General features: G+C 35.6%; 1 protein-coding gene across 20 annotated transcripts in view; it reads right to left on the bottom strand.

The window, feature by feature from the left end:
• Positions 1-4,884, bottom strand: part of LOC114342206 (twitchin) — a 159,817-nt gene extending 154,933 nt beyond the window's left edge. For 17 of the 20 annotated variants that reach the window (XM_050663424.1, XM_050663425.1, XM_050663413.1 and 14 more), the window contains exon 1: positions 4,671-4,884. The gene's annotated coding sequence lies outside the window, so the exon portion shown is untranslated. Of the gene's footprint in view, positions 1-3,475; positions 3,626-4,670 lie in introns of those variants that run through there. The other 3 variants (XM_050663422.1, XM_050663421.1, XM_050663406.1) reach the window with 2 other exon arrangements.
• Between the last annotated feature and the right edge of the window lie 18,047 nt (positions 4,885-22,931).

Here is a 22,931-nt window from a genome sequence, read left to right on the forward strand (position 1 = left end):
TGTTCATCCTAAGAAATTTTTAGATCCCAGGCTCTTTGGATTTCGTTTTGCTTATTAAAACAAAATGATGATAAATCAACCACAATCCACAATAGTATACAAAAAGAGACATATATGAGAGCACATAGCATTATAGAGGAAGAGTGAATGAAGAGAAAATAATAACAAGACATAAACAAATAGAAAAATCACGTTTTTCCAAATATATTCTTTATTTGATGAAAAGGCCAAATTGTGCCAGAACGAACAGCAAAACTATTCCATGAAAGGGTGGCTCTGAGGAGTCCAAAACGATGAAACGTGCATAAGCGAATGGTGGTGGTATCTGTATCGAAACTAAATCTTAAACTGTTTTTTTTTACCTTCGTTTACTCACAAATTGAGCACTAGGAATAAAATTCGTTGGAGTTTTACTTAGATAAATTAACGTGTTCTGGAATGCAAGTTGTAGATTCCCAACGTCTATTCATTTATCGTCCGTTTGCTCTACAAAGTATATAATTCGCTGATTTAAGCTGTGACCAGTATTTGTTTTTCAACGTAAGAAATAATTATATTCGAACATATTATGAAATGATTAAAAACTTGAAGTATTTAAAATAATAACCACTTGTTTTTTTTTTCATTCATTCAACAGGCCAAATAATGTTGACAATGTCAAAAAGCACCGGATTCCTTCTGTAAGGTGATCCAGTTGCTAACAAGTAATAAAAGGGCCTTTACACGAGGTGCTAACAAGCCATAAAAGTATTTATTTCTGGTTGAAACAATCAGTAAAAATGAGTTATGGCTTTCAAATAAAAATTCACACCTTTTTGTTCAGACCTTTTTAACTCTTGGGCAAACAAATACATCTTGCATTTTAACTTCTGAATTTATGCACTGCTTAGTCATAAATCTTCTGGTAGTAGTCTTGTTTTAGTCAAGTCAAAGAAGGAAAATAATTTACCAATGTTAAAACATTTAGTAAATATTTTCATTTATTTGTTTGATTTGTTCAACCAAATTTGACTGCAGTTAAAGGACACCATACAGAAGATAATAAGAATGAATAATGATGGGACGTGGGCCAGTAGGAAGACAAAGGAGGAGGTGGATAGACGAACTGAGAACCGATGTTAAAGAGATAGAGGGTGAATAACTGGAGGAGAGCAGCCATGGACAGAGATTCTTGGAGGCGGATGCTGGAGGAGGGCGGGGTCTCACTTGAGCTGTAGAAGCGCCATATGAGAGAGGTACAAAAGATAATAAAAAGAAAGAGGTGAATAATTACCAATGTTAGGTTCAGGTTCAATACCAGTGGGTGCTTAACACTCTTCCTTGACCTCAGAGGTCTATTGTGGCCATGTTTTGTCAAACCAAAATGAGTTTTGTTTCTTTTTAAAAGATAGGTATTGAAGATTTTATAAACAGTTATTTTTGGCCTCTTTAAGTGGGTAAATGTATAATTAATATTATTATAAATTTTATAATATTTATTATAAAAGTTTTAAAAGTTAAAAGAAAAAAATACTGGGACCTTGGAAGAAGATCGTACTATCTCAAAAAAAGTAAAAAATGGCTGTTAGTGAGCAGATTTAAAATACTCTATGTTTTTTTGTGATAACATCATAAAGTTAGTTTATGTCTATAGCCGTCAGATGGAAGAAGTTATTCTAAAAGTTAATTCAACATTTGGCACAATATTGTCATTATTTCCAACCCAATAAGCTAATACAATACTTTCTGTGAAGAATAATGCATTATTTTGAGTTGTGTCAGTCTCGTAATGAAATTGAAGTTATGTTTAAAATGCGTTATAGTATTTTTTTGAGTTGTGTCAGTATTTTATAAAATATATTAGAACTTTTTTAATTTTTGAACCCAATTATCTACAAATTATTTCAACTTAGGACCTTCTTAAAAAAACCTAATTGTAGTTATTTCAGATGGTAAAAATATCTCAAAGATTTAGGGATAGACTCATGCTAAAGTTGACTTCTACCAAACAAAAAAAATCTGCAAAAGAATAATCCAAAAAAGGTTATAACAAGCATGTGTATATATTTATATTCAATGTCATATTCAGTGTATTTTCCTTTAAAGTATGTATGAAAATGTTTATTTATATATTTAAAAATATATTATCTTTATGATAAAGTAAGGTTATTTTGAATCTGACGTTGTCAAAAATATTTAAAAGACAATATATTTGAGCAAAAAGTGACATTTTGGAAAAATACGATTATAATGTACAAATATTTTATATAAAAATTGATTATCTCAAGCATACATATTTGCCAATTTATGTAATTGAACATGTTATCTAAATTTTAAATCTAAAATGAATTTTAAAATGTCTCAAAAAAACTAGTACATATTAAAAATGATTACTAATGTTTTGTATTTTGAGAACCATTTCCAAAATGGCAATCGAAACGTCAAATAAACTGAATTTAAAATAAAATTGTGGCTTATTCCAAATAAAAATATTAAAAACGTTTTGACAATAAATAATGGGTAAATGACAATGGTTTTTGTTTAGTTATATGGAGCTTCGATTTTTTTAATGGGATCCTAATAGTAGTGATATACATATTTGACGTTGTATAAAATAGTAAGAAACAAATTTTCATTTCTTGAACTCCGAAATATAAGACCATCCTATATATAAAATAATAAGATTACTAAGCTAAATCTTAAGTAAATCGAGTAAATCTCTTTTTGCTTTTTTCTTTAATATTTGTAAATTATTTCAAAAACTTATTTATGTTGTTCATATTATGTTGTTCATATGGACGTGGTCCAATAATTTTGACAGCTAAAACCCACTCTTACCTAAACATGGAAATTGTGGGTTATGTTATTGTAATTTAAGATATATTACTAATAATAAGATGCATATATTTCAAAATAAAAGCCAGAATGTAATTATTTAGTGCTTGCCTTTTTTAAATATAAAGGGTGTAACAAAAACGGGAATCATAAACTAAATCACATATTCTGGGACCAAAAATAGTTCGATTGATCCTAACTTATCCTAAATTTTTATGTAAACATATTAAAAAAGAAGCCGCATCTCGATAAAACTGGCTTATCGAAAAAGTACTAAGAGACAAAAAAGTTTATTGTGTTTTTAACTAATGGTACCACAATAATAATTTAATTGGCACGTACACAAACATTTGGGGCAATTTAAGGGAACAAAACCCTCATAAATATTTTACGGGTGTTTTTTAAAGATGTTTCTGCCATAAGAGAGCTACTTGTCCATTATATAAAATTTCTAACAGTTTTCGTTATATGTATTGGAAAAAATCGATTTTCATTTTGTAACTTCAAAGGGGTGTAACTTTTTTATGTGTACATTTGTACTAAGGTAAGTTAGGTTCAATCGAACTATTTTTGGTCCCAGAATATGCGATTTAATTTATGACCTACCTTTCTGTTACACCCTGTATAGAGCTGTGGTTAAAACAATGGAAAACAGAAATACCTCTCAGTTGTTCACTTTGTGATGGTTAGTATCAAACCAATAGCAGTTAATCGGACTGTTTTTCGTACTATTAGTAGAGTTATACGAAATCCATTGACCGCGTCAAAAGCGCTAAAGAGGTTAATGTAACATACGTCAGTTCACTTTTAGAACGTACTGGATGTCCTACAAAAACCGTTCAGTTGATTGGTTCAAGTTGATGCTACAGGCTTAAATGCGCATGTCTATATTATCAATTGCATATCAAATTTCCACAGTTTTCAAAATTAAAATTCCCCAAGTTTACTTCAAGCGCCATTGTCACTGCCAGCAAGTTTAACACTCTGCTTAATGATTTTATTACTAATAAATGTCCACAAATTTGGATCAGAGTATAATTCTAAATTTAGATTTGATCATTTTCACGATAATTTGAAAGAAAATGCAATACTTAGTTTTGAAAGTAAAATTCTTATTTAAAAAGTGACACAAAAGCACAACAGTATTATTTTGAATGAAAACTGAAAAGATTAAAAAATGAGGACTAGTAAACCATGACTGAAATCATTTTTTTATTGACTCAAGACTTGCAAGGACTTAAATGAAATACATACTTAGCTTTCAAACTAAAATTATTATTTAAAAAATGACACAAAAGCATAGTAGTTATATTTTAAATGAAAACTGAAACTATTTAAAAAATGAGAACTAGTAGACCATGACCGAAATAATTTTTTTTATTGACTTAAGACTTGCAAGGACTTAAATGAAATTCTTAGTTTTCAAACTAAAATTATTATTTAAAAAATGACACAATAGCGTAGCAGTTATATTTTGAATGAAAACTGAAACTACTAAAAAAATGAGAACTAGTAAACTGCGACTGAAATAATTTTTTTCTTGACTTAAGACTTGCAAGGACTTTATAACCTTTCATGCAACTTAAAAATGTTACTAAATGATAAATCATCGGAACGCAGGTCCATCAGCTGTAGACAATATTTCAATATTGGTTAACTGATGGCCAAAATGTTAGTTCTTACTTTGGAAAAATGTTGCATGAAGTTTTATAAGTCAATTGTAGGGTAAAAGTAAAAATCCAGATACGTCAGATCGGTGGTTTTAGTAGGACATCCTCAGTCCGCTGGTATCCAGGGGGTAGTTTCGCGAGAGCACAAGTGAACTGCACTTAAGGCACAAGTGAACACGCACTTACTTCTTAGAAGGGTTGAATTTTGAAGATTTTAGTAGCACTTCACTTCACTGCACACACAGAAAATGGCAAAATGGCGCGTGGTGTCGTATTGTGTATTTTTTTGTCGTGTGCGTCGCAGCGCGTCGTCGCGAGCGTCGTTCGTCTATCCTAGAAATTGCTTCGTGGCCTCTAAAGCACTGACTAAAGATGCCCCAGGTGCACTCTTCAATCTAATCTAGTGTGTGACGCATACCCCGCCATCCCGAGTGATCCCCACTCTTTATCAATTCGTATATTTTAAAAAAATTGTTATTCATATGTTCGGAAAAAATTCCACCCCCACCCATGTGCGCAATCTAAAGTCGGCGTCTACTCCTGTCATTATGACTAATAGGAAGAAAATTTTTGAGGTGGTTGTGGGATGTGGACATTTGAACGAGTTCTATTTCTAGTCATTTAAATACTCATTATTTTGTATATATCCCTAGCTCATTCTCGTCTTAATTATAACTAACCGTATCAGTCATTACCAGCGTTCGGCGCATCAACAAATAAAACAATGCATAAATGTATGAGCTCTTGGCCTAAAGCTATGCATTATTTTATAAAATATGCATAAAACAATGTATCATGACCATTATTGTTCTTAAAATATTGGCAAAAATATATATTTATTACAATTTCCGTATTAAATTCTATGTAATCTATAAACTATAACAATATTAACAGCGATAACAATATTAATCCCCTTCATAGGCCTGTCAGCAAAACATTACATGGTTCTACACAGAAATGAGGGAAAAATGTATATAACAGGTCTATTATTTCGTGCGAATTTAAAAAAACAAACACACGAAGTCAAACAATATTTATTTTAAATCAGTTTAGTAACAAATACATAACAATTAAATAAAACAATAAAGTATTTAAAAAACAAATTGAAACTAGTTCTTTAAAAGTCAATAGCATAAAAAATTTCAATGTAAAACGAAGAATGATTAAATTGTTTTTATTTTTTTTTTGTTTTTTTGGTAGGTAGTGTTATCACCTCTAATCCTTATGCAAGCTTCAGTTTGCGTGAGCACGCTCCTAATCAAATTATCAACATTTTGTTGTGGTAGGTTGCTTCATTCTTCTAGAGCAGCTTATACTAGCCGTGCGAGGTTTTGTGGATTTTCTCGGCGAGCTCTAATTTTTCTTTTAAGCATATCCCACAAATACTCTATAGGGTTAAGCTCGGGTGGGCAAGCAGGCCACTCCAAACAATGGATACCTTCTGCTTCAATTATGCCTCTAGTCACTCTAATGGTATGTGGAGGTCCATTATCATGCATGCAGATTAAATTTGTCTCCTGTTACACCTCTCCAGAGCCTAACTACAGGTTATAAACATACCTGTGAGCAGTTAAAGTTGATTGGATGAAAATTAATTGAGTTTTTTTTATGGATCACAATTCCTCTCCAGGACATTACACTTTCCCTTTTATATTGGTGAACAGATCTGACAGTTTTCGTTCTTGCTTGTCTTCCTCGACCTCTAAGTACACGATTTCGTGGGTCATCTGATTTTACACAAATCCTGACTTTTTCTGAAAATAGCACATTTTGTCAATTCCCAATGTTCCAGTTTTGGTGGTGAAGACACCAATTTAGGCGATCAATTTTGTACTGCCTGGATAACTCTGGAACCCATAACTGTCTCCTGCTGTATACTTCTCGGCACGAAGTCTTCTTCTTATCGTTTCAACTGAAGCAGTTATACCTGTAGCTTCCAAAAGCTGCCTTTGGAGCTGCTGGTGAGAAATGGTTGGGTGTCTTCCAGCTGATTGGACAATTAAACGATTGTGGCCAGCCGTTATTACCTTTTGGCGACTTTCCCTTGCTTTATTTTTGAGTTTTCATAGTTTCTGTTACTTAGCATAGGCTTTGGACACAACGCCCTGTGTTACGCCTGGCTCTACAGCTATGTCCCTCTGAGAACATTACTTGGTCCACAAGACCAATAATATTTTCTCGTCGTAAGTTCTATAACCCTACATGAGGCATATTTTCGATTTTGGACGCAAAAGTTAGTTTATTTATTTTCATTCAATTTGCAACTCAAGCAAATAACCCATACCGCACCGAGCTGTACTATCTGATCGTCTTATCGATATGTTTATTTTCAATAAAAACCTTCATTCTTCGCAACAGTGACAAGTTTATTCAAAAGAAATAAATATTGTTTTGAAATACATGGTGATTCCATATAAGTTTGGGTGTGTGTATAATATATTTGGGACAGATAATAAAAATAAATAAGGAAAACCAAAGAGCGGAGGTAAAAATAAGGGTCCGATTAGTCTGGGCAGGATTTGGGAAATTAAAATGGGTCTTAAAGAATAAAACAATACTTAAAAACAAGAGCGTTTAACCAGTGCATACTCCCAATTCTCACAAACGCATGCCAAACATGGACCTTGAACGAAGCAAACATGGATAAAATAATGAAGACACAAAGAGCCATGGAGAGAGAAATGTTAGGAGTAAAATTAACAGACAAAAAGCAAAACAACTGGGTAAGAAATAAAACAAAAGTCAAAGACGTAGGACAACATATAGCCAGGCTAAAATGGAGCTTCGCACTTCGCAGATCATAACGCCAGAAAAACGGACAATAGGTGGAATACCACGATACAACAATGGGGACCATGGACAGGAAAGAGAGCAAGAGTACCACCTCAGATGAGATGAGGAGACGACGTTAAAAAGATAGGAGGAACGCATTGGAAATAGAAATCACTAAACAGAAGCGAATGGAGGAAACTGGGGGAAGCCTATGTACAAAATTGGACGAATTAAAGGACAAAAAGAAGAAGAAATAAAAATAAAAAGAATTTTGTATGAAGAATAAAAAATCTTTCAGTCAAATTTGGACTTCAAAACACGCTTTGAAGTGGTCATAAAAAACCACCAAAGGGGTGAAGCAGTTGAACCGAAACTGGAAGAAGGTTCACTCGTATGTTATACCGATGGATCTAAGATAGATAAAAGGGTAGGAGTGGGAGTTACTGGCTCAATTTCAGGCTATCCAAATGTCCTGGAAACGCTCCAACTATCTTTCAGGCAGAAATACATGCCATAGGCATTAGTATCCAAGAATGTCTCAACCGAGACACTCGTGGGGCAAAAGTCTTTATTTTATTATACAGTAAAGCTGCCTTAAAGGCACTACAGTTATTAACTTGTGAGTCAAAGTTGGTTTGGGACTGTAAACAATTCTTTAAGAAGCTGGCGGAATGCAACAAAGTAACTTTGATGTGGGTGCCAGGTCACAAGGGAATTGCAGAAAATGAGGAAACTGATAGCCTCGTACAAGAAAGGACTAATTGCCCATTCCCAGGCACAGAACCCTTCTGTGGACTATTAAAAGCCACATCAGAGAGGAACTCCGGACCTGGGAACTCAATGAATTACAACTATACTGGCCTAACACACCAGTACAAAAGCAAGAAAAGGCTCATAAAAGGGTCGTCTACTGCTAAAGGCTTGCATGCACAAAAGATCTCTATAGTCGAAGTGCGGAGAGGCTGCATAGCCTTTTTGCTCTAATTCAATTTTTACTGTTTCAATGTTTGTTTAAAGACCAAAGTATTCCATATCAAATTATTTTCCCATAACTTGCCTTATTTGTATCTTCTTCTTCTTGATGTGCTGTCTCTATTAATGAAGATTAGCGACTACACTGGCAAATCTGTCTCTGTTGTCCAATGCGGTTCTAAACAAAGATATTTTTAAACCATGAAATCTGGTGCCTTTCGGGACCCCGTTTTCCTTCAATTTTCCCCTAGATGATCAGTTGCCTAAGGCGGTACTTTTCGTTTATCGTTATTGTGTCCCAGGTAGCCAACTTTTCTAATTTTGACAATCTTGAGCAGCTCCCTATCTGTACTTATTCTTCTCAGAACATTTTTGTTGGTAGTCTGGGTTGTCCAAGGTATTTTCAAGATTCTTCTATAAAGCCAGAGTTCAAAGGCTGCTTACTTATTCATCCGTGGCATGTTGAGCAACTAAGTTTCATACAAAAGTATTGACCATATTATAGCAATGCAGAAAACGACATCTAAGGCTGACATTAATGCTGCTGTTTGGTGTTTCACATATTATGTTTGAAGGGGCAAGCTGTTGGTGTCTCACATATTATATTATTCTTCTTCTTTTTGTATAAACATGACTCTGTCTGTTTTCTCAATGTGCCTCTAGTAAGTTGTCGTTCCATCGTTTTCGTGTTCTTCCCACTGATCGTCTTCCTATTGGGGAACCGTCTTTCGCTGTCCTGACTACTCTATTTGTTGTCATTCGGCTTATGTGGTCATTCCATTCTATTCTTCTGTTTCTTACCCAGTTATTAATGTTAAACACCTTGCATTTCCGTCGTATATCTGCACTTATAGCTATGTCCCATAAAGTCTTACCATCGATTTTTTGAAGGGTTTTCATCTCCGCTGTTTCGAGCAATCTTTTTGTCCTCTCTGTGTCGGGTTGTGTTTCTGCCGCGTATGTCATTATTGGTCTGATTACTGTTTTGTAAATTCTGCCTTTAATTTCTTTTCCTATATTTTTATTTCTCCATATTGTGTCATTCAGGCAGCCTGCCGTTCTGCTCTATTCACTTGATCTTCCACGTCTGTTTCGAGCCTTAGTGTGATGCCTAGGTATTTAAACTCCATCACTTGTTCTATTATCTGAACATATTATATTGGAAGGGGTACATTTTTTTTCTTTGATATTTTCACAACTGGATTTCACAGTATTGGTCTTCATCCCCATTTTTTCATAACTCTCAGTGACCCCATTTAACAGTATCTGGAGACTATGGTCCGAATCAGTCATTAAAACAGTGTCATCTGCATAGCGGATGTTATTTACTCTTTGTCCTTTATCCTGATATCATCTGAAGAGTGCGATAAAGCGTCCGCAAACATTACTTCCGAGTAGACGTTAAACATTATCGGTGATAGCACGCAACCCTGTCTGACACCTCGTTGTATTTCAATTGGCCTTGACGTGTTACCATTGGTATTTATGATTGCTGTCTGATTCTAATAAATAGCTTTTATAATTTTAGAATCTCTTTTGTCGACTTCGATGTCTTCAATCTTTCCATCAAGGTCCTGTGCTGCACCCGGCAAGGGCGGATCCAGGACCGATTTCCAGGAGGGGCCATAAACTTTTTTGGGGAGGGGTACTGGAGGGGTAATTTTTGAAAATTATGATTACACTAGTGAGTTTTAAGACACTTTTCTCACACTTTTGAGTACCATAGAGACAGACATTCAAACCTTATAGTAATTAAAGTATTATTAAAGTACCGATTCCTACACATTTATTCGGATCCATGTGCAGTTCTTTCAAGTTTAATACTATTTTTCCCAATGCTTCTACTGTCAGGCCTTGTTCTTCCCCTCTTTATAGATGATTTTCACTAATTATTTTTATATTCTCATAAGCGTCAATAAACTTGACAAAGTCCTCATGAATGTTGTTATTGTGTATGTATCTCAAATTTAGAGAAAGCTGTTCCACGTGTGATACGTCGGTCATTTCGTTAAATATGACAGAGTAATAATTTGCACTTTGAACCTGATTCATTATTTGTTCAATTATTTATTCACCACAACATGGTATCAACTGAATTTGCTACTAATGTATGTTGCTTGGAAAGATACTGTGTATAGGTGTTGTTTAAGAGTCTTATCTTCTGATACGAGTTTAAACATTAACAATTCCCCTCATTGCTAGGTCCAGCATCTTTGTCTAGAAGCAGAAGGCTATCATCACGATGACCTCTTAGAGAAATATTTTGTCGACCTAAGAACTCTATAGATTCTACTATTGGTCATAGTCTTTCTCTATTTTCTTGTATCTGTTTAGACCTCTGAGAGTCTATATGGTTAATCAAAACGGGAACTGGTGTGCCTATGTTTTCAAAAAAACTGATAGTGTGTAAATAAATTTATTAAACCAGCTCAGTACTTTCAGCATTTTAAATGCCATCATCAAAGCTATCGTCTCATAGTTGTAATACCTCAAACGAAGAGAAATCATTGAACAAACACATTCCAATTTTAAAAAGTGACCCAGGGATCAAACCACTGGTCAGGGTAAAAACCCTTAAAATATATATAAAATAATCACATTTAATGTGTTTTAAAAATGGCTACCATTTTACAATTAACAGCTGTTACTCTCTGGTTAATGACTGACTTTTGTTGCTTGCGATAACTTTGTAGAAAATCCAGCCCAACCTGAACGCACTCCTTGTGGTATGATGTTTTTATTGGTCTGTATGGCTCCGTCTTTGACCATGAGTTTGGTCAACATTTTAAAGGTTTCGTGATAAGGCTTTTGGCTATCATCCTTTTATTGTGACCATATTTTTCGTTAGAAAAATAGAACGCAATACTTGTCAAACAATCCCGTTTGACTGTGCGAAAGCACCAACCAACTCCTTTATTCTTGGAGTGCTGGTGACCCAAGTAATGCTTCATTTCTATAATATTCTTTATGTGTACAGAATATGGAAATTGATACGATTTTGATGGCTGCCAAGGTAGTTCTAAAAATTGGCACTTTGTAAAATTATCAACATTTTGATTTGCAAAACATCCTATGTCATCCTTGAAGCTTTCCTTACTGCTTTTGTTCAATTCTAGTCCAGAAATAGCTATTTGTATAACAAGGGAGGAAAGTGCTACTTTTCCTCCCGACAATGAAGTTTACTGCCCGACGCGTAGCGGAGGGCAGTAAACTAACTAAACTAAAACTAACAAGTAGGTACAATATAACTGTCAACTGTCAAATATAAGTCAAATTATTAATGTAAACATTGTTAAATCAGAATACCAATTTACTGTTTTTTACAATTCTGTAAAATAGAGAGTGTTTTTAAATAAACGTTAAAATGTATAGATACTTACGCAATAGTAAATAGATATTGTACAGGGCGTCAATAAGTTATATTTCATGAATGAAATACCATGAAGTCACTTTTACTTTTTCTCCCTAGGGAGGAAAAGTACAACTTTGCTCCCTACAATCAGGTCCGGAAAAGTATACTTTCGGCAGAGGTAGGTGGAAATAGCTATATGTATAACAAGGGAGGAAAGTGCTACTTTTCCTCCCGAGAATGAAGTTTACTGCCCGACGTGTAGCGGAGGGCAGTAATCATTCAAGGGAGGAAAAGGCACTTTACTCCCATGTTATACATATGGTTTTTCCGCCTTCCTCAAATTAATATCAAGTCATTTTTCATTTTTACTTAATTTATTTATGTAACTAACCAACAAACTTTATTAAAACTAAAACTAACAAGTAGGTACAATATAACTGTCAACTGTCAAATACAAGTCAAATTATTAATGTAAACATTGTTAAATCAAAATAACAATTTACTGTTTTTTACCATTCTGCAAAATACAGGGTGTTTTATAAATAAACGTTAAAATGTATAGATACTTACGTAATAGAAAATAGATATTGTACAGGGCGTCAATAAGTTATATTTCATGAATGAAATACCATGACGTCACTTTTACTTTTCCTCCTTAGGGAGGAAAAGTACAACTTTGCTCCCTACAATCAGGTCAGGAAAAGTATACTTTCGGTAGTGGTAGGTGGAAAACACATTTATCTCCTGTTTTATACATATATATTATGTGTTTGAAACTAAAAACATTTGAACTGCAAATTTTTAAATTCTCGGAGGGGGCCATGGCCCCCATAGCCCCCTCCCTGGATCCGCCATTGGCACCCGGTCGAACGCCTTTTCGAAATCTATAAAGCAGACAAAAAGGTCTGCTTATTTGTATAAAAACCAATTTTATTGACCATCTCTATGTTTATTCAAACGGTTAAACATATTTTATAAACTCAATATCTTAACTTTTGCCTCTTGTATAAATTCATTTAACTTATAATCAAAAATCAGAACTCGTTCATAAAGAAATTTTTATTGCAAATAAAAACACTAAGTACAATTTACTTTGTAGTAAACTTTATTACATTTTATGGTTTCACGCTTTAACAATGTTCGCAGAACTCATTGTTTTGACTCATAAAATTCTCAATGCGAACATTCGCGAGAATTAGGAAGTATAAATAGGCTATTATTTTAAATAAATCTATATTTATATTGTACGATACTGTTAAAAATTAATGAAAGGATGAATTTTTTTCAATGAATCAATCAATTCCTTTCACTTTTTTCCGTGCTTTGTTCGTTTTCCCTTTGTTAGTTACATCTTCTTCTTCTTCTTCTTCTTCTTCTTATTCTTCTTCTTCTTCTTCTTCTTCCTTACCTTCTTCCTTTTGAGGGGTCGCAGTTCCGTACTCACCACGCACTTCTTTCCAACGTATCTTCTTAACTGAACCTTTCTCCCCCTGTCACTCAGTCCTTCGATCTTCTCCTCAGTTCTCTTCTACCTCTCCTTCCATCAGCTTCTAACAACATCCTTCGTCCCACATAGTTTTTATTTCTACGTGTAAAACTTAAAAATAATGAAGCGATGGTATACCCACAGAGTGCTTAAAACATGGAGGAGAAGCGTTGTACAGTTCTATATACAAGCTAATTCAAGACATTTGGCGAGAAGAGACAATGCCAGATGAATGGAAAAAGGGGTTATTATACCAATCCACCAAAAAGGGAAACCAAAAACAATCTACTAACTACCGGAGAATAACACTCCTAAACACCACCTACAAAATCCTTGCAAACATCCTGCTAGAAAGAACCAAAACATACACAGAAGAAATAGTTGGCGATTTATCAATGCGGATTTAGAACGGGCCGCTCTACTATTGACCAGATATTCACAATAAAACAGATAATGGAAAAATGCTGGGAGTTTGATGGTGAACTTCATCAGATGTTCATAGATTTTAAACAAGCATTTGATAGAGTATGCAGGGCTAGACTGTGGACAGCGATGCAGGAACTTGGCTTTCCAAAAAAACTAGTCAGGTTGATACGGATGTGTATGGAACGGTTACGATGTAAGGTGAGAGTTGGACAACAATACTCGGATACACTTGAAATAAACAATGGACTAAAACAGGGAGATGCACTTTCACCACAACACTTCAACGTAACTCTGGAACACATAATCAGAAGTGCAAGAATCGAAAAACCGAATACAGTATTTCATCGAGAAGCACTAAACTTACTACTGGTATTTGCAGACGATATCGATCTAATAGGAAACGCACGATTAAGGACGAAGGAGACTTTCGTGAGGTTCGAGAAGGAAGCAGAGAAGATGGGGCTCCAAACATCACTATCGACGACTTTAACTTTGAGCGCGTTATAGAATTTAAGTATCTTGGAACAACACAAACTAAAGACAATAACGGATCACAAGAAATAAACAATAGGATACAGGCTGGCAACCGATGTCTTTTTGCCCTCCAAAACCTTATAAAATCGAAACAACTAACAAAACGTACGAAGATACAAGTGTATAAAACAATCATATGACTCGTTGTGATGTATTGAAGATAAACGTGGACGATAACAAAGGCAAACGAAGAGAGACTACGTGTTTGGAAAAGAAAAATGCTAAGGAAGATCTTTGGGCCTGTGCTGGACGAAGTAATAGGACAATATAGGATAAGAACTAACAAGGAGCTCAAAGAAATTTACCCAGACGCCAACATCATAAAAAAAAATAAAGTCCAGAAGACTCCAATAGGCAGGACACCTCAGAAGACATTCTGACCAAAAAACAGTAAGACTCGTGTGGAAGGAAGTCCCAACTGGAAGAAGACAACGCGGACGCCCTCGACTCCGGTGGCGAGATAAAACAGCAGAAGACCTGAACACTTTGGGCGTGGAAAATTGGATGGAAGTTGCTCAGGACAGAGAACAGTGGAGACATGTTGTCGAGTCGGCTAAAAATGGCAGTCTTTGCCCTTGAATCTTTTCTGAGGCTGTAGTAATCTTTCCCTAATCAAGTTGTTCCTAATCATGTCCCTTCTAGTCTTATCCAGCTTCCACCCTAAAATTTTCATTTCAGCTACCTCTATCTTCTTTTCCTGAATCTTCTTTATAGGCCAGACTTAACCGCAGTATACCAACGCAGGTCTCACCACACTCTTGTATATCTTTCCTTTTAGCCCTTCCTTGATTTTTCGATCACAGAATACCCTGCTCATTCACTTCTAGTTAACCAAACCAGCCTCTATCCTGTCGGAAATTTCTCGATCTAGTATCCTATTTTCCATTATGTAGCCAAGGTATTTAAATTTTCCCACTCGTCCTAATTTTTCTCCAAGCAATTCTGTCTTCAACGATTCCTGTTCCTCCTAACCATATATATTCCGTTCTGACCTGATAACCTTAAGTCCTCCCTTTTTAATAGTCCTTATGCAACCCTCTAACTGCTCCTCCAAAGTATCCTTGCTCTCCTCTGCTTTAACACGATATCATCAGCAAAGATACCAAGGAGACTCCTCCCTTGCTTTCTCTGTCAGTACGTCCTTAACAAGATTAAACAGATAAGGACTCAATGAAGAGTCTTGATGCAAACCAACAGTCACTGGAAAAGTTTCGGTGAATCCGACACAAGTGCTTACTTTGCTGTACGCTCCTTCATAAATATTCTTCACGAGTATTAGTTATGTCTACTTGACTCAAATTACTTTCGACTTTTTTTTACCCATCTTGTCTTTAGTCAAATCCTCCATCTTCTAATGGGCTTCCCATGCAATACTATCTTGGACATTATCGCCCCTGACATTTATTGAATACACCCTATTATTTCCGAACAGAAAAAATTTAAACTATCTTAGATTCGCAGATGATATACTTCTTTCCAGCCCTACTACAGCAGAGCATCGTCCTGTTACATCATAATCATTATGATCACCACCATTATCATCGAAATCATCAACATTATTATCAGATAGCACTATAATCCCTCGGGAGCCTCACTCAAAACGTCATTCCCTGTCAAATTCCTGTCTTCTTCATCCCCTCACTCCAATCTCTTTTAAATGTTACCCCCCATCTTCCAGATATTTAAACTAGGTTGTCCGCTTCGTCTCCAGGTAGTTTAATTTGTTGGTTAATGTCGTCTGCAGCACCACAAAGTGAATGGAATTCAAAATTATATCATCTTCTCCATAGATAACTCCACCATATATTATCATGCTGCTCCTCATTTATTGAACCCTTATCAGGGCGTGATGATACTCTAAATATTGTTAGCTTGCTGTCACCATTTGCGGCGATTCTGTGCCAGATGGACGGCTTCATGTAGGGATTTTCCCACCAGAGTCTTTATTTGGTCTACCCATCGTAGTGGAGATCTTCTTCTTGGACTTGGTCTTCTATATTTCCTTCTACTACCAATAATTCCGTGGTTCCCATTCTTCCCCAAGGCTTCGATATGTAGCAGGATTTTGCTTGCATGAAGAATAAGGTTAATGGTTCTGCATACGGTTAGTGATCCATGTTTATTGATAGGGAAAAAGATTGATTCGCACCACTCATCATCCCATTCACCGGTGACCTGTGATTCTTTGGTCTATATCATGTTTCACATATCCAGTATTACATCTATGCCAATCTGGCTCATTGCTTTTAGAGGCTGGTACGCCACCTATCTCTGGTTTTTTTGTTTCTTAATTGGTTGAGAACCGTCTCTACATCTGCTCGTAAAATAATTGGTTCTGCCTCTCTGATTAAACGTTTTTTGTGTTCTGAAACTGATGCATATTTTGAAGTGTCTTTGTATAATTCTGAGCAGTAATTTTTTAAGGTCTCTGCAATGCTCACTTACAAAAAAGTTGGAGAGTAGAGTCCTGCAGTGACACAAGCATGTACAAAGAATGTCAGGACATCTTGGATATTAGTGCACCCTAAGGCAAGCCGCACATCAAAGAAACATGAAACGTAAATTACGTTTCATGGAAATAAACCAATGCTAAACAAATATATGTGCGGCCATTTATTAAACTCTCCGAAAATAAAAATGTGTCATGAGCATGATTCACACTCGTTTCATTGGTAGGCGGACTTTGAGATTTGTTTAGCAGTGTTTTCTTTTCATGAAACATGTTTTTCGTTTCATGTTTCATGTTTTTCGCTTCATGTTTCTTTGGTGTGCGGCTTGGCTTATATGTCTGTGTAGATTTTGTCATTGGATCCGACCATCACTTGTAACACCGTTGCCGTATCCTCTATTTTTTCATACTATCACGTTACAATTTTTTGTGATATTATATTATACGAGCGGGACACCATCAAAAAAGCACTTAGTTTTCGAGATACTGACCACGGAGATGTGAATGGCTAATTTTATTCATACTTTATATTTTCGAGGGCGCTGAAAACGAAAATGAGGTTTATTTTGAATTTTATGTGGGGGAACATTGTCAAAATCGCAATTTAAACCTAAAAATAAAAAAAAATTAAATCACGTTTTTTGCGTTTACCTCGCTACAACTCTGTTCCATTTTAATATTTTTTCTGAAATTTTTACAGTACATAGCTCTAACATTTCTGAAGACAGAGGTACCTGCTTCAAGTTTTTATTCTTATTATGATAAAGTTTATAAATTTTTCAAAGAAAAAGGTGCGAATTTGTGCATTGCAAAGTTTAATCGCAAAAGTTGTGTGACGAAGTTTAAAATTTAGCTTCTTAATCACGTTTATTTGAAAGTAGAGAGTACAAAGAAGTTTTCTGGTAAGTTTTAGAAAAAAATAGTGCAACTTTTAATGTCGACATTAGAAATCCCCAAGATAACGCTTATTTTTTAAGGGACAGACAATCTAGGTCTAATTTCTCACCTTTAGTACTATCTTTGGACTATAAGCTTTCATTTGACACCTCATTTGTCATTCTACCTATTGTTTGTTTTTTAACCAAAAGGAGTGATTTAAATTTACCGCGCCGTAATGCTTGTTTCTAATTGGTCCAACCGCAGGCAAGTTTACTCCACTGTTATTAAATTTTGACACTAATGACATTTATGAAATTTTGGCACTTCTGTCATTTTATAGGTTAATTAAGTATATGGGTGATTTTTTGTATTTTCTGCATTATTCCTTTAATCTTTAGATTCTTAGTCTACTTTTATATAAAAACAGTTGTTTTTAGAACTCTTTAGCGATGTGTTAGTATAATATAATATGTATGAATTATCATCGAAAGCTGATATGATCAACGAAAAAAGAAGATAAATTTGGTGACTTTTCTAGTCTTGGGTGTGAATCTGTCTTTTTAGTTTACTCCTCTTGGTAAAAAAATCAACTATAGTATAATGACAGAGAAGTAAACGTTCTTATTCTATTATTCTTGCAGGTACATTTAACATTGATTGAAATTATGAAAGAAATGGCATGGCAACACTGTGACGCACAATCATAAGATTCAGCTGTGCGTTACATAGGGTGCACTAATATCCAAGATGTCCGAATGTCAGGGAGCGTAGGTGGCCGGTAAGAAAACTGGTCTGAGACTCGCCTGGAAGAAGATGGAGAGAAAGACCTGCTAAAAATGAAAATCGTAAATAGGAAATGCTATGATAGATGCAGACCTCAGAGCAGGTGACTGGGAGAATAGAGTACTGTGGAAGACGAAAACGGCGAACTCATAATGGGAAAAAACCGAAGAAGAAGAAGAAGGTTCTCTTTCAATATACAGCACCAAACACTTTTACGTATCGACTTGTATAAATTCCGGAGAAATAATCAATCATTAAGGTAGCTTTGATCTGTTACCAAAATAAATTTAACTACCATGGCACGTGCTTTGATATTAGATTCAATTTTTATTTGATACCTGTTGATGTAGAGTGTTACCCGAAATATTTCAAAGAGATTTATTACCACGTGCAATTCACCTCTGGATTTGTCACATCTAAATTCAATTATATTTAGGTTATAACTGTTATTACAGCGATAAAAAACTTTTTTGATGGTATGACTTTATGGTTTTGCGTGCGCTGCTTCCGATATACACTTCTACAAGAAATTAACGCACCACATTAAAAATGGGTAATTTTTGGTGTCTCGAATTTCCTAAACCTGTTGTCCCATTTAAGTGATTTTTTTTAACATGTTATAGCCCTATTATTTAACAATATCGCTGTAATAATATTGTTGCTGGACAGGTAAACTGTCATTGTATACCGGGTGTACCAATCAAACTGTGATTTTTTCTCAAAATTCGCGTCACCCTGTGGAATATTCTAGCATATAAAATACTGAAATGAAAACCAAACTATAGCCTCATGTTTTCTTAACATTCTCTTTTTTGATTCATTCGCTTATGTTGAATAATAAATAAAAAAGTAGGTATTTTAACCACTAGCATTGTTTTTCATCAATACAGGATGTTTTTAAATAAGTATGGCAAACTTTAAAGGGTGATTCTTCATGAAAAAATAATGACAGGTTGCTTTATAAAAGTATGTCCGCAAACGCTTCGTTTACAAAATAGAAGGTGTTGAAATTTTTCTTCCAAACTGACGAATTATTTATTGCTCTAAAACCGGTTAAGATATGCAAATAAAATTTATTGGGTTTTAAGAGGTAGTTATTCCGCATTTTTTGATATACAATTAGGAATATGACTCTTATGTGCGCCAATGGTAAACATAAAATTCTTAATTGTATGTCAAAAAATGCACAATAACTACTTCTTAAAACCCACCAAATTTCATTTGCATATCTCAACCGGTTTTAGAGCAATAAATAAATCGTCAGTGTGTAAGAAAAATTTCAACACCCCTATCTCGGAAACGAAGCATTTGCGGGCATACATTTATAAAGCAAACTGTAATTATTATTTTTTCATGCAGAATTACCCATTAAAATTTGCTATCCTTATTAAAAAATACCCTGTATTTATGAAAAACAAGGCTAGTTGTTATAGTACCTAATTTTTTTATTATCCAACATAAGCGAATCAATCAAAAAACAGAATGTTAAGGAAACATGAGGCTATAGTTGGGCTTTAATTTTATTATTTTATAAAATGCTTGCATATTCCACAGGGTCACGCGCACTTTGACTGGTATACAATGACAATTTACCTGACTAGCAACAATATTATTACAGCGATATTGTTAAAGAATAAGGCTATAACATGTTAAAAAAAATCACTTAAATCGGACATCAGATTTAGGACTGGGAGATGTGTATTTAGGTTATAACTGTTATTACAGCGATAAACAAACTTTTTTAATGGTATGACTTAATTTATATGGTTTTGGGCGCGCTGATTCCGAAATATAAAAGAAAAAGTCGCAGCACCCATTCAGTCGTTCAAATTTGGCTTTAAACTGATCCTTAAAAATTATTTCTTAACACATAATAATAATAATAATAATAATAATAATAATAAAATTACTTAATAATTAATAAAATTAATTATATATTAAAATAAATAATAATAAAAACGCCTGTGGGAGTTTTTTGTCAGTTCTTCTATCAGGCGCGGCCCCCTGCGAATGGGGGATGCTTTCTGGGTATTCGTAGCGCCAATACCCAGAGAGTAGCAGGGATACTTGCCGTGGAACAAAAACTGACACCTGGCAGTAGGTATAAAATGCACACCCATTAATATGGAGAATTATGGTTTATGTTTAGGATCGCTGCCTGGGGATCGCCAGGGCACGTCTGGAGCCGGCGCTGGACGTGACAGCATGCGGGACGTCGGTGGCAGGGTGTTGAGGAGGCGGGCCCCTGTCATACAATCAGCTACAGCCCAACTACAACCACAACCACAAGCGAGCCAAACAACAACAAGAGCTCCACCCGCTGAAGGTGCTGCGCTGGATCATCAGCCGGCGCTCACTCAAGCGGGACGACCGAGGCAGCGCATGAAATGGACTGTGTCCATCAATGAGAACATTTTGCGCTTCTACTACAAGGTGACAAACCTCGGTCAAGAAACAATCGGGTACCGACAACAGCTGTATGCCGAATTTTGCAGGACGTACCCAGATATTCAAGTATCGGAGCAACGAGTATCAGACCAATACCGGGTAATTATAAGAAACAACCTTATCCCAGAGACTAGACGCAGTATCATCAGAAGCGAAGTCGAACGGGAGATTCATAACGATGTTGTAATTGAAGATCAAGTCCCAAATGAAGTGCATGAGCAGATTCCTGAGCTTGCCATACAAGAAACTCAACCTGACAATACAGAGCAGGAAAATAACGAGCTACATGATAACCTAGTAAGCGAAATGGCACGTGCTGTACAAGAGTTTAATGGAACAAATCCACTTAGCAGACCACCGCTACCACGAATAAACTCTTGTAAGAGACTAGGTGTGCTGTTACAAATTGTGAACACTGAAATCCTACCCAATTATGTCGTAGAAGCCCACACATTAGAGTATCTGCACATGCTAATCTACTGTGCAGCAACAGCAATTGCTAATGTAATGGGCATTAAGATCAAAACACGACAGGGTACTAATAACGGAAGGACTGGTAGCAGAATTGCACCCTGGGAAAAAAGACTGCTCGGAAAGATTGAATTGCTGCGTAGGGATATTGGTCAAGTCACAGAATATATACGAGGTGTAAGAAGTACAAGAGTCATCAGGAGAGCTGAAGAAATAATACGGAATACTGCAAGACACTCAAGATACGATCCAGAAAACAACACAGCCCAACAGTGCCTAGATACATTAAAACAAAGACTCTCAGTTTATTCAGGACGACTAAGAAGGTACAAAGTGAGTAACAACCGAAAATCCGACAATGCCCTTTTTGAGACTGCTGAGAAGGCGTTCTATCGAAAACTCAATTCCACCGTAGAAAATCTCGATAAGTCTTATCCAAGCCAAGAAGAAATTCATGAGTTTTGGGGAAATCAACTAACCACACCAGCTGCTCTTAACAACAATGCTGGATGGATAGAAGATACGGCACAGAACTGCCAACACTACACCACTACTCTCTACGAACCCTTCACCACTGAAGAAGTCTCAAATATCATCAAAGAGCTTCATAACTGGAAATCTCCTGGACCAGACGGAGTTCAAAACTTTTGGCTCAAGAAGTTTTGGAGTGCTCATGAATGCTTATCGACACTAATTAATTATGTTATTTCTAATCCGCAGGATATACCATCATTCCTAACTCAGGGAACCACTTATTTAATACCGAAGGATCAAAATAACACCCAAGATCCAGCAAAATACCGCCCAATTACTTGTCTTCCAACTTTGTATAAATTGGTCACATCCTGTGTAGCCCGGCGTATCTACCAACACTGTGCTCTGAACAATATCATAGAGCCTCAACAGAAAGGATGCGCTAAGGGTTCCATGGGTTGCAAAGAACAACTTATCATCGACTCAGTCATTTCTAATCAAGCATATTCCAAAAAGAGGAACCTATTTACTGCTTTTATTGATTACAAGAAGGCCTTTGATTCAGTGCCGCATGAATGGCTTATAGATATATTGAGAATATATAAAGTCGATGATAATATAGTGACCTTTTTACAACATATAATGACAGAGTGGAAAACTAGAATTCACCTTCAAATACCTGGTGAAAATAACATCGAAACTGAAAATATCGCAATCAGCCGGGGCCTGTTTCAAGGAGATTCGTTGAGTCCTCTGTGGTTCTGTCTAGCTATGAACCCACTATCTCAGCTATTGAACTCCACAGATGCAGGTTTTAGCATTAAAAATAACAACAATGTGGTGGCGAAGCTTAATCATTTATTGTACATGGATGATTTGAAATTAATGGCTTCCACTCGAAACCAACTCGATGAGATGCTAAAAACTGTAGAAACTTTTTCTAATGATATTAGTATGCACTTCGGACTAGACAAGTGCCGTATTTTAAATATAGTCAGAGGAAAAGTACAGCCCGGAGGATTCGATATGCAAAATGGCCAGAACATCGAGGCCATGGGTGAAAACGATATGTATAAATATCTTGGAGTAAAGCAAGCGCGGAAAATTGACCATAAACAAATGAAAACAGAGATAACTACTGAGTTTATACGAAGGGTAAAACAGCTGCTTCGTTCACACCTTAACAGTAGAAATTTGTTTAAGGCACTAAACACCTACGCATGTTCCGCGCTTAGCTACTCATTTGGTATTGTTAAGTGGACAAAAACAGATATAGAAGCTCTACAGCGAAAAGTACGAACACACCTCACAAAAGCACAAAAACACCATCCTAAAAGTGCAGTAGAAAGAACAACATTACCACGGAATCTAGGAGGAAGAGGCCTTATGGATATAGGTGAG

This window comes from Diabrotica virgifera, chromosome 10 (genome assembly GCF_917563875.1).
Source record: "Diabrotica virgifera virgifera chromosome 10, PGI_DIABVI_V3a".
Lineage (NCBI taxonomy): Eukaryota > Metazoa > Arthropoda > Insecta > Coleoptera > Chrysomelidae > Diabrotica > Diabrotica virgifera.